This window comes from Gekko japonicus, unplaced genomic scaffold (assembly GCF_001447785.1).
Source record: "Gekko japonicus isolate JY-2015 unplaced genomic scaffold, Gekko_japonicus_V1.1 scaffold23, whole genome shotgun sequence".
NCBI lineage: Eukaryota > Metazoa > Chordata > Lepidosauria > Squamata > Gekkonidae > Gekko > Gekko japonicus.
In genome coordinates this window covers 279,048-292,641 of record NW_015163094.1, presented here as the reverse complement: position 1 = coordinate 292,641, position 13,594 = coordinate 279,048, and the positions used below count along the sequence as shown (strand labels likewise).

The 13,594-nt window shown below is 43.9% G+C and overlaps 1 protein-coding gene across 1 annotated transcript in view; it reads right to left on the bottom strand.

Annotated features, from left to right (window-relative positions):
* Positions 1 to 13,594, bottom strand: part of LOC107106402 (dedicator of cytokinesis protein 1) — a 288,943-nt gene that overhangs the window by 218,681 nt on the left and 56,668 nt on the right. The window lies entirely within an intron of this gene.

The following is a 13,594-nucleotide window of genomic DNA, read 5'->3' as shown; positions in this document are numbered from 1 at the left end:
GCGAACCTAAACAGCATGATAAAAAGTAGAGACATCACCCTGCCAACAAAAGTCTGCATGGTCAAAGCAATGGTATTCCCAGTAGTCATGTATGGCTGCGAGAGTTGGACTATAAGGAAGGCCGAGCGCCGAAGAATAGATTCTTTTGAACTATGGTGCTGGAGAAGACTCTTGAGAGTCCCTTGGGCTGCAAGAAGATCAAATCAGTCAATCCTAAAAGAAATCAACCCTGACTGTTCCCTGGAAGGCCAGATAATGAAACTGAAGCTCAAATACTTTGGCCACCAAATGAGAAGGGAGAAGTCACTGGAGAAAACCCTGATGCTGGGAAAAATTGAAGGTCAAAGAAGACGGGGACGGCAAAGGATGAGATGTTAGACAGTGTCATAGATGCAACGAACATGAAGTTGAGCAAACTTCAGAGGACAGCGGAAGACCGGAAGGCCTGGTGTGATCTGGTCCATGGGGTCGCGAAGAGTCGGACTCGACTGTGCGACTGAACAACAACAACAAAGAATATTTAATTAAATGGAACATTTAAAATAACTATGAAAATTATGAGAAATTTGGGAGATGTTAGGGCTTTCGTTTAGCTTCTTGTTGTGATTATGAAAACCAGGGTTCCATATTTACTCTTCTTTACTTATATACCACTTCCATCATGCCTTTAATAACATTATGGGAAACTGCAAAGAGATTAGGATTAAGTTTTTTTAGTGGCAATAATTAGAAAACATGACCATTTAAATATAAAATCTGAAGGCTGAAAAATGAGTCTGGCTCCTAGAGCCAAAGAAAATTTGTCAAGGCCTAGTTGAGGGCCTCTTAAAACTCTTAATGTTTTTCCTTTCCATTCCATTTTTTTTGTCTTGGACCATTTGTTCACATTATCCAAATGCAGAATTTCCTAGTTTCCAAACAACAAGTATTTTGGGGGGAGGGGGGGGTCAACTAGTAATACCACATTTTCTTGAATAAGCAGTACTGGAGAACTGAAAAGCTGTAAACTCCAGGTTTTGCCAGACTCTGCTTGTTATGTGTCACCTTCTTTGTTTCCATGCCTTGACTCTGTTAGGGAACTGGCCAAATTCTGCCCTCAACCAATGAGACACTACCCGTGTCTATCCTTCATCTACCAGAATCTAATTGCCAGCGATAAGCCCCAAAGTAGGCATCCCTAATCAAGACTGTTGTACCTCAATTCCTAAATCCTATGTAAACAAAAAAGTTTTAAGGAAGTTGTGCATATCAGGTTGTTTCATCCTTAGACCTTTGCTAACTCCTAGAGATTATTCATAGGACACATATTGTTTCTGGCAATCCAGCTACCATTAACCCAGGATTTTAATAGCATACGGTTGGATGCTATAGTTCCCATGACTTTCTCCCACAAATTCTTCCTTCAACAGAATAAGACTTTTTACAATGAAGTTTTTTTTTCTTCTGATGCAGAAAGGTTTCCTCTGATGAACTGGGGGGAGGGAAGTCTTGCTGTATTGGAGAAGCACTTGGTAGAAGAGAGTGATAGAATCCATCCAAACCATAGTCCAAAGCACCTCATTTTGCCAGGGACTGACAAATATCAGCTCCTTTCAGGCTCAAAAACACATAATTTTAGTAAGTACATAGCAAAAGCAAAACTCTCCCCCTCCATCAAAGAAAAGTAAACAGAGGACTTAGTTTATATTCTACAGGAATACACACACACACACACGTAAATCTTTGAACTTGGAGGCGGAACGGACGTCGGCGGAGAGGCGGAGCCAGGACGACACGCAAGCGTGGACGGTGCAGGCGGGGCGAAGCCGCGAGGACTGAGCCAAGGCCGCGCCGGAGCATGCCGCGTGACAGAAGGGCCTGACCGATCTGCCACTGAAAGACCGCCAGAAAGGAGCCAGAAGCCGAGTGACGCCGAAGTCGACGCAGCCGACCTGGGAGAAAAAAACCCTCCACTGGGTGCCGGTAGGGATTGTCCCCACCCCTAATAATTGTGGCCATAGGTTAGGGATAAATGAGTAACTGTAGCCGCTCAGAGACCCCTTAGGGGGTTAGAGCGGGGTAGTAAGCCGAAATAAATAAATAAATAAATAAATAAAACTCTCATTGATTGTGAAGTTCAAGACACCATTAAGTGCCCCCAAATGGCTCCCACATGTTAAAAATATACAGTTTGCACCCGTCCATCAGTGGGATAATCCATTACCGACAACAAAAATTACTTGTCTCAGGAATGCATACACAAATCAAATAAAAAAGGCATTTAATTGATCATCCTGTTTTAGCATTCTCTTATAGATGGTGTTCCTGGTACACATATGGAACCCGCTCAACAGCAAAGGATTTTTCATGTTTAATGGAGTGAGAAAATTCACGTCTTACAAAACATGCACTGTAACTAAGTACAGAAACCCCATATGCATAAAACTCTATCAGGGCAAATAAGAACAGTAACTGTTAACATACTTTTAAAATACGTGCATGCGCAAAAAATATAAATGTCACACAGCTTAAATAACCCAGCAGTATTTTCTGTGGCTTCTCATATAGTTTTGACAAGTTTTATCATTTGAATCAAAGCATTTGCCTGTCTGTATACACCCTAGTATTAGGCATCTATTTTAGAAGCCAGACAATTTGTGCCCTTGTGAGGGCCTGTTAAAAATGCTAAAATGAATGCTTTTTGAGTTGATGGTGGTTGGAAGCAATTGGTCATGCAATCAAGGAGAACTGATTAATAATACAGGACATTCAAGAGAACAATAGAAAAGATACATTAACTGCATTTTTGAATACACAATATATTCAAGCATATTTGAATAACCACAGATATATAGAAGCAGTAACACATGCAAAAAACTGGAATGCATACACTGATCAACATACAAATCTACTTTTTATCATCCATCTAGGTCAATGATGTCTATTTTGACTAGGGTTGCCAACCCCTCCAGTTTGGCAGGGGTCCTCCGCCTTTTTGGGGGTAGCCCCACCCCCAAGCCCCAACACTGGCCGCCACCCCTCTTCCTTCTCTCTTGAGAAAGAGGAGGGAGAGGGGGTGGTTGTGGGCCAGCCGATCCGGGGCGTGGAAACACCATCTCCCTGCAGTTAAAGGGGCCCCTTTAACTGCAGGGAGCTGGCATTTCCACGTGCCCGATCTTCGCGGAGGTCAGATGCATAAGGAAATGCCGGCTCCCTGCAGTTAAAGGGGCCCCTTTAACTGCAGGGAGCTGACGTTTCTGTGTGCCCAATCTTCGTGGAGGTCAGGCACGTGGGGAAATGCTGGCCCCTTTAACTGAAGGAAGCCAGTGCCCCTGTTGGGCAGGCGGGGGGGGGACATCCCCAACGTGACGTCATGACATCGGGATGCCCCACCCCCTCCAGGAATGCCCCCCCCAAGTCCCCCGCTGGGGGGGGGGAGATAGGACTTGGCAACCCTAACTTTGACAGGCAAAAGCCCCCAGGCAGGCAAAGAGAGGTCTTTTCCAACACACACTACTTGAGATCCTTTCAGGGATTGATTTTGGGACCTTCAGTATGGAAAACAAGGGCTTTACCACTGCCATTCCCTCTGTATGTCCCAGATCACACTAGTGTCATAGCAGTCTGGATTTGCATTATTAACATCAAACAAAATAAGGACACAGAAACTGTTAAAATAACAAACATCTTAAAAAGACTGATAAACATTTTCTCTCTCCTGACCATTGTTTTTCTTTATCCATTTTTATGCATCTTGTCATACACTGTCACAGCTTACAAAATAATGTGCACTTGATAGCAGTAGTAAATTACTTAGGGTTGCCAACCTCCAGGTGGGGCCTGAAGATCTCTTTAAATTATAACTGATCTCCAGACTACAGATCTCAGTTCACCTGGACAAAATGGGCTACTTCGGAGAGTGGATTCTATGGCCTTATACCCTGTTGAGGTCCATCCCCTCTCCAAACCCTGATCTCCCCAGGCTTCACCCCCAAATCTCCAGGAATTTGCAGTCCAGAGCTGACAACCCTAGCATTAAATAGCACTATTTGGGAACCATATGCACCATATTAAAACGATCATTGCTGATAGGAACGAAAATTTAAAATATATAGGTACAGCAGGAACAATCCAGTGTACCACACAAAGAAATGCGCTTCAAAGCACTACTTAAAATTAGTAAATAGCAATTACTTGCTAGTTAAAACACCCCAGAGTGTTGCAATAGTAATTCAATAGTCTGCAGGTACTGAATAGGGAAATGTGCATATTGCACATTAGCAAAATTTCCAAGTAAGCATGCCCACTGTAAATTAGGAACAGCATAATATAGTACCCTTTCTGTCCCCAATGTGAACTGCAGTTAGATGGTCTGATCCTGAACTTTTTTAGTATCTGTTCAGTGTGGAGTATTTGCGCAATCATTAAACGAATATGAAGTATTGCCTCTAGGTGGTGCTTGTGAAGGAATGCAATTTAAAACAAGCACAATGACCTATTATAAAATGCCTTCAAAATACTGTGCTTCCTTTTACAAGAAAGAAGTTCTCCAAAAACTAGAATATTCCAAAACATGTCTCATCTGTATTCTAAGAGGACACAGATTTATAAACATAAACTGTTTTTTTTCCATGCACCAGTGATAAACTCTGTGAAAAAGTGAAAGCTATGTGAACCATATTTTACACTAGTATTATCCATTTTTCAGAATCATTAGGGAACACATTAAGGAAAATAGTGTGCATAACTTTTTTCCCAGCAAGCTAGCACAATCATGACAAGTAAAAACGCCAATTCTGGGTTGGGAAATTCCTGGAGATTTGGGGGTGGAGCCTGGGGAGGGGTGGGGTGGGGTGTCAAATTAACCCCAGAGACTCTGTGACTTTTCCAATAACTATTTATTGCTAGAATGCAACCAGAACAGCTTTTCTTTGCTGGATTCCTTTTAAGTGTAGCGTCTGCCCCACCTTTTTGTTAGGACTTCTGGCTTGCCCCCTCTTCCTTGGGCCAAGCAGAAGTTCATATTTCACTACAATTCCTTTCCTTTGAGTTTTTCTATATTGGTAATAAGTTTTAACTGGTAGTTTGTTTCTGTATTAACATTTCAATGAACAGCCTAATTTCAGATGCTGAGTAGACTATCGATCACCTCTGGTAGAACCTGGGGATTATTCTGCCCCTTAACAGGCTGCTATCCCTATCTATATAAACAAAAATCAATTTCTATAACAAGCTGTTTTACAGATCACTCTGCTTCTAGAAATAACATTTACTAGGCTTGTAGGTGTGGAACAAGTTTCACTAGAGTTGGACTGCGCTTGAGCATCCTTAGGTATTGAAAGTTACATTCCATGAGATTGGTCAGTTGACATGCTTCCTTTCCCTGAGTGTTCTTGTCTTGAAGCCTCTTGGTTGGACACAAGTCTGGTACAAATCGTAGCTGTTTTCTGTTTCTACTAAATCATTGTCAGTAGTAACAATGTATAGTTGTGGCATTTGGCATTGTCCCTGTACAGTTGCTGTTTTAGAGCATCCCTTCAGGTTGTCAAATTTTATTTTCACCAGAGAACCACAGTGGTGCTGTGGTAATGCCTTCACTCCATGGTACTTGCCAAAGTAAGGCCCTGTTCATACGAGCCCATTTGGGCCGGGAGCGGGACGAAACGGGGGCGGAGCAAACCGGCGCGATCCCACCTCAACATCTGGGGAGCGTGCCGGATCCATCCCGGATCCGTCCCTTCCAGCGTTGCTCCGGGCCAAAAAAGAACCACCTCCCGAGGTGGTTCTTTCTGAAGGGCCACAGCAACGCTGGCCGTGGGATCGCCGGCGCGTCCTTGCGCCGGCGCATCCCCGGCTCCTGGCCGAACTGCGCATGTGTGAGCATGCGCAGTTTGCCAGGCTCCCCTTCCCACCGTCGCTTTCTCCCTGGCATCTGATCGTGCCGGGGAGCTTTGCGACGCGGCTCGGGGGATCTGTGAGATCCCGCCGCACAGTCCCAACTTTGCTGCGGCTCACATTAGCCGCAGTACAAGCGTCTTATTCCCTACCGTGTGGCAGGGACCTAAAACTTGTAAGCTGATATTGCTGCAGAATCTAAGGCATGAACCTTCACCAAATCAGGCTACTGAGGGACAGATTTGCTGGGAGTGTGTTTGGAGTTGTTGATTCATGATCAGTTGTTCTGGGCTTCATCTGGCAGTATGTACAGGAGTTGCTCTATAGCTTAGTAAGGCTAAAAAATGATCCTCCTGTTTCAAAATTTGGTTCACTATTTGTACAGCTTTTTCTGCCTCCCTACTGAGTTGTGGACAATAGGGGCTAACGGTAACATGATTGAAATTATTTTTCTTTGCTAATTGAGCAAACTCTCTCCCTAAGAGTGGCGGACTCTAACCTGGAGAACCAGGTAAGATTCCCCACTCCTCCTCCACATGATGCCTGCCAGGTGACCTTGAGCCAGTCACAGTTCTCTCAGAACTCTGTCAGCCCCACCCATCTCACAAGGTGTCTGTTGTGGGGAGATGAAGGGAAGGCAATTGTAAGTCGCTTTGAGACTCCTTAGGGTAGAGAAAAGCGGGTTATAAAAACCAATTCTTCTTTTTCTTCAAACTGTGAACCATTAAATGTCACAAGTTCATCTGGACATTCCCATCTTGCAAATATATTCTTAAGGCAGCTGATGATTGTAAGCTAATGATGGTAAGATCAGTCATGTGCTTCATTTCCAGGTAACAAGAACTGTAGTCTATAGCAGTTAGGAACTTACATCTCTGTTTCACAAACATCTGCTCCAACTCTTTTATCAACATCTCTTTCATTGAGAACCTTTGCTTTTCTGGCAGAATTCACAGCTCTCTATCAGTGCTTTAGATCTTGACTTAGTCGCAGCCACTAAACACATAGCCTTGAATGTTCCCTGCATTTGGTAATTCCATGATGAACATCATGATGTTTTCCCAGTATTTCTTGTCTCATCTCCAGTAGGATGGTGATTTTTCTGTTACCATAAAGAATTAAGCCCTGTGACTCTGTAAGACTCCCTTGTTCTATGAAGAATGATTGAGCTTGACTGTTATGCCAAGCTATATATGACGGCCACCCTTTTCACACAAACTTCAGTACCTTCTGGAGCTCTGGGTTAGAGGATGCAAGAACCTGTACACACTGAAGTACTGAATCTGAGACTGGTTTTGAGGCTTGCATTATGGTTTCTTAATTCTCAATTTCACCTTCACGTTGAAGTGATTCAGTATCTGCAGTTTCCAATGGATGTCTTGACAACATGTCTGAAACCACAAGTACCTACCTAGTCTATATTAGTCTTAGGGGTTATATTGCAACAAGTGAAGAAGTCTGACACCTTATTGGTATCCAATCCAAGTCTTTGCAGTTTATCAGAGGTACCAAAGGTATATTGTCTGTATAAAGCTGGAAGGACTCCGGACCACAGAGATACTTTGAAAATCTTTCACATGCCCAACAGCTGCTGTATACTCCTTCTCTGTTTGGCCATGACAGATCTGTACGTGTCCTCAAACAAAATGCCACAGGTTTCAACTCTCCCTCATGCACTCCTCCTAATCCACAACTCCTAATGACAGTGCAATTTACTTTGTAAAATGTGAGTACAGGTGCCTTTGTCAAAAGTTATTTTATCTTCAGGAAGGCTTTGTCTTGTTTTGAGCTTCAGGAAGGCTTCATGTTATTTTGAGCCCAACTGCCAAATGATGTCTGCTTTTAACTGTTTGTTCAGTGGTATACTACTTCTGTCAAGCTTGGCAAAAATCTGCCCAAGTAGTGTTCACAAAACTTATTAGTTCTGTAGTGAGGGGCATTCTTTCTTTGGGTCAGGAATTACCTCATGCTTATCTATGTGATGTCCAAACTAGGTAAGCTTACTTTTCATCTGCAATTTCTGGGGGAAATCTTTGACTAAAATGTCACTACTGTGGCCTCCATAGTGTCAGTACTGTGGCCTCTAAACTTGCAGACATCTGCTTTCTCATTTAGCCATTTTGTGTATGACTCTGCAGATTCCCCTGGTTTCTGGTTTAATTGGTGAAAGCAGGCCCTTTCATGGATGAGGTTCTTAGTAGGGTTGCCATCCCCCCAATGGGGCCAGGGGTTCCCCTGATTTCGGGGGCCCTGATCCATCCACCTGAAGAGCTCTGCAGATCTGATGTGCCAGGAGCAATGACGTCATCCAGACGTAATGTCATCATGCCAGGCATGTCATGATGTCAAACACTAGAACCTCTCCCCACGACATGCCTAGTACGATGACATTTTCAGGTGATGTCATTGTAGTGTGTGTGCAAAGCACACATGCAAGCCCATCCAGGAAAGGAGCCTGGAGCCTCCCGGCAGAAAAAAGTAGGGACCAGGTGTAATGATTCCCTGATTTATGAGTGTGTGTGTGCCTTTAAATGCTTGGTTGGAGTGCATGGTTAGTAGGCTAGAGTGATTGAGAGAGACAAATGTGCTGTGATTGGTGGATGACAGAGTGTGGGAAGGGTGTTTGAAGTGAATCTGTGTGGGTGTGTCAGTATGTCAGTTATGAGAGACAGTTAGGAAAATCAGTTGGAATTGCTGTTAGAGAGTTAAGTCAGTGAGTGTTCAATTTGTTCTGAGTGAGTTCTTAAAGAGTGCAGTATATATGTCCTTAGCCTGTGTGGCTGACTATAGGAAATAGTGACTCCTGTTAATGTTGGAACTGAGTGTCAAAACAAATAAAAAGTAAAGGAAAAAGACTGTGTGTGTGATACATTTGATAGACATTTTTTGAAGTCCATTTATCCAAGATAGTTACAGAATAACCAACCTCATATTTTGTTCTTACTTCAATAAATCATCTTTTGTTCAAGTTTATCCCTTAATTTAGTTCTATCTTTCCTCAGGACCACATAGATCCCTGAAAAGCCCCGACTCTAGGTCACCTTACCAGAAAAAGGAACAGAGAGAAGTTTTGGAAATCCTTAAATTCCTGGTGGCAGCGGAAACTACCCCGTTTACAAAAGCAAAGAGCACATTTAAAGGGGAAACCAGTCCTCCCTAATAAGAGGACGCCACATCGGGCAACCCTAGTTCTTAGGTACAAAATATTCATCACATTTCCCAAATAAGAGATATTTATTTTTGTCTCCTTCGTGAGTGAATACAAAAGAGTTAAATATCTGCTATGTTTGTCGCCCCATGGTATAAATTAGGGCCCATCCCTGAATGTCTTCCCCTTCAGCACTGAGTTTTGTAGAAATCCTGTATCTGGAGAAACACTGTTTCCAATCAGGCCATTCTGAAGGCCAATTAAAGTCAAAGGCCTCTGGTGGAGAAAACTTTGCCATGTTAGGCCTCATTTTCCTTTCATCTCTGTCCTTTGATTGACAGCTCAACAGGGCTCTTCTACCACACTCAGGTCTGCAGGGAGTGGTTCTGACTTTTGACACCATGTCAGAATAGTGACAGACTTCAGTAGCTATTTGTTACAAACATGCAAACAGGACAGCTTTCCTTGGCTGGGTTTCTTTTCAGTGTAGTTTCTCCTTCCCTCCACCCTTCCCTCAGGAGTTCCAGCTTCTCCTCTCTTCCTTGGAACTAACAGAAGTTTACATTTCAGTATATAGGATTTGGGTAAGGTCCTCAGTGGAGCAGCCATTTTCACCAGGGGAACTGAGCTCTGTTTTCTGAAGATCAGTTGCAATTCTTGGAGCTCTCTAGGTCCCACTTTGATGCTGGCAGGGTTGCCAAGTCCTTACCGTAGGTATAGCAGGGGAGTCCAGCGCTGCTCCGGGAGGTCATGCGCGCGCGCAAAGTGTGCACGCACCACAATTACGTCACCCGGAAGTGACGCAACCACGTCGGGTACACCGGGGGCGGGGCCAAAATCATCCAAGGGAAAACCATAGAGTTTTCCCTCAGATGACCGCGGCCCTGCACCGGCAGCAGGTAACGGGCCTCTCGGGTGGGGGTTTCCCCACCCCCCGGGGGGACTTGGCAAGCCTAGATGCTGGCATCCCTATAGTGACAAGGCTTTTCTTACTATTAGGCACTCTAGTTCAGCAGACAGCACTTGAGAAAAGATAGCATTTTTACTGCTTCAAAAGCTAATGAAAGGGGTTTACTAGGAGTATGGCAGTGTTGCCAGTTTGGAACTGCAAAACCACTTGGTGTATAAAGTCACAATATTTATGTATTCCAAATGTTTTTATGCTGCCTTTCCAACCAAATAGGGCCCCCAAGGCAGAGAACAAGAAAATATCAAAACATTAAAAATTTGGTGAGTTGAAAGTTGCATGGGTTCATTCCAAGCATACCAAAGTTTCTTAATATGCTGTACTACTTATCAGACTGGTTCTATATTCAACAATAATCTTCAGAGATTAATATATATTGAACCACAGGCAACTCAGAATAGATTGCTAAATCAGGGAGCAGACTACAGCAACCAACCTGTGGCTTCTCATGCTATGGAACAAAAGATGTCTAAGGTAGGTATGGTTTTCCCCCTGAAGTGAAAATCATACATAGTGGGAAGATCTTCCAAACAGATTAGCAGGTTCCTTAAAAAATCTAATTGTGGAATGCTGCCCCCCTGGTAGATTGCAAAAGCCACAAAATGAGATCAGCCACATCTATCCGTGAAGGTTCCACATATCCAAGTTCCACCCAGATGTGAAGATAAATCCAACTTGGGGGGAAATGTTGGGGTAACCTCCCCCCAAAATGTACTAGTAACATCTTTATACATGCAGATATTTAAAAAATCATGGAGTTCAGGTGCCATTTTGGGTTGCCACATGACCCACAATAGAGGCCAAGGAATCCACTTCAAGCGTCAGCATGGGATCTTGAAAGAAACAATAGCAGGGATACTGGCCTCCCCAAAGTCTTCTTCTCCATGGCCCCATAGCAAAGTACCTAACTTGGCATGCATTGTGGTTGCTAAGGTAAACCAACATGGTACCCAAAGTCCGTAGTGGTAGAAAGGAAGAAAAGCCTAGGACAAGGAGGTGGCAGCAATAGGTGAATGAAGGAGGAAGTGAGAAAGATGAGGACCAGGGAGAAATGCCATGTCCTGTCAAGTGCAAGCCCCCCCCCCTAACTATTGATTGTAGAAAAAGGAAAAGAGGTAAATGAGGTCAACAACATACAGAAGATAAACACCACTTTTGAATAGGGCATGATGATGAGCAATATCTCAACATTTTATCAAAGTATCACAGGATATAGAATAATAATTACTGCCTAGCCCATTTCTGGGAAGCTAAGCAGGGTCAGTACTTGGACACGAGACCACCAAAGAAGGCTCTGCAGAGGAAGGCAATGGCAGATCAGCTCTGCTTCTCACTGGCCTTGAAAGCCCCTTGCTGGGGTTGCCATCAGTCAGCTGTGACGTGACGGCACTACACACCCACAATCCAATATTACAAAAGTATAGTGGAGTGTTTTAAAAGGTTATCTTATACCAAAGTTATATTTGTTTTATATTTCCAGGCAATACACCAACAGCCAGATTAGTATAGCATTGTGGCAGGTGATGCTTTTAAATATGAAAGTTAAACAGCACCCAGGTTGACAGAAAAGTACACAAAGAGAACTGATTTTACAGATGCAGACTTAACTTTTAATGCCAAGATCCAGAGGTCATTTCGGGGGGGAACGTGAGGGAACGCAGTTCCCCCGGGTGAGGTGCAGGGGGGCGGGGCACATGACGAAGCCCCACCCCCTGCTTCCGGCCCTCATTCAGCCAGGAGGAGGCAGGAGAAGAGGGAGTTTTTTTCCCCCGGGGCCCGATCTGCCGGCAGCAGGTAACGGGCCTCTCGGGTGGGGGTTTCCCCACCCCCCGGGGGGACTTGGCAAGCCTAGATGCTGGCATCCCTATAGTGACAAGGCTTTTCTTACTATTAGGCACTCTAGTTCAGCAGACAGCACTTGAGAAAAGATAGCATTTTTACTGCTTCAAAAGCTAATGAAAGGGGTTTACTAGGAGTATGGCAGTGTTGCCAGTTTGGAACTGCAAAACCACTTGGTGTATAAAGTCACAATATTTATGTATTCCAAATGGTTTTATGCTGCCTTTCCAACCAAATAGGGCCCCCAAGGCAGAGAACAAGAAAATATCAAAACATTAAAAATTTGGTGAGTTGAAAGTTGCATGGGTTCATTCCAAGCATACCAAAGTTTCTTAATATGCTGTACTACTTATCAGACTGGTTCTATATTCAACAATAATCTTCAGAGATTAATATATATTGAACCACAGGCAACTCAGAATAGATTGCTAAATCAGGGAGCAGACTACAGCAACCAACCTGTGGCTTCTCATGCTATGGAACAAAAGATGTCTAAGGTAGGTATGGTTTTCCCCCTGAAGTGAAAATCATACATAGTGGGAAGATCTTCCAAACAGATTAGCAGGTTCCTTAAAAAATCTAATTGTGGAATGCTGCCCCCCTGGTAGATTGCAAAAGCCACAAAACGAGATCAGCCACATCTATCCGTGAAGGTTCCACATATCCAAGTTCCACCCAGATGTGAAGATAAATCCAACTTGGGGGGAAATGTTGGGGTAACCTCCCCCCAAAATGTACTAGTAACATCTTTATACATGCAGATATTTAAAAAATCCTGGAGTTCAGGTGCCATTTTGGGTTGCCACGTGACCCACAATAGAGGCCAAGGAATCCACTTCAAGCGTCAGCATGGGATCTTGAAAGAAACAATAGCAGGGATACTGGCCTCCCCAAAGTCTTCTTCTCCATGGCCCCATAGCAAAGTACCTAACTTGGCATGCATTGTGGTTGCTAAGGTAAACCAACATGGTACCCAAAGTCCGTAGTGGTAGAAAGGAAGAAAAGCCTAGGACAAGGAGGTGGCAGCAATAGGTGAATGAAGGAGGAAGTGAGAAAGATGAGGACCAGGGAGAAATGCCATGTCCTGTCAAGTGCAAGCCCCCCCCCCTAACTATTGATTGTAGAAAAAGGAAAAGAGGTAAATGAGGTCAACAACATACAGAAGATAAACACCACTTTTGAATAGGGCATGATGATGAGCAATATCTCAACATTTTATCAAAGTATCACAGGATATAGAATAATAATTACTGCCTAGCCCATTTCTGGGAAGCTAAGCAGGGTCAGTACTTGGACACGAGACCACCAAAGAAGGCTCTACAGAGGAAGGCAATGGCAGATCAGCTCTGCTTCTCACTGGCCTTGAAAGCCCCTTGCTGGGGTTGCCATCAGTCAGCTGTGACGTGACGGCACTACACACACACAATCCAATATTACAAAAGTATAGTGGAGTGTTTTAAAAGGTTATCTTATACCAAAGTTATATTTGTTTTATATTTCCAGGCAATACACCAACAGCCAGATTAGTATAGCATTGTGGCAGGTGATGCTTTTAAATATGAAAGTTAAACAGCACCCAGGTTGACAGAAAAGTACACAAAGAGAACTGATTTTACAGATGCAGACTTAACTTTTAATGCCAAGATCCAGAGGTCATTTCGGGGGGGAACGTGAGGGAACGCAGTTCCCCCGGGTGAGGTGCAGGGGGGCGGGGCACATGACGAAGCCCCACCCCCTGCTTCCGGCCCTCATTCAGCCAGGAGGAG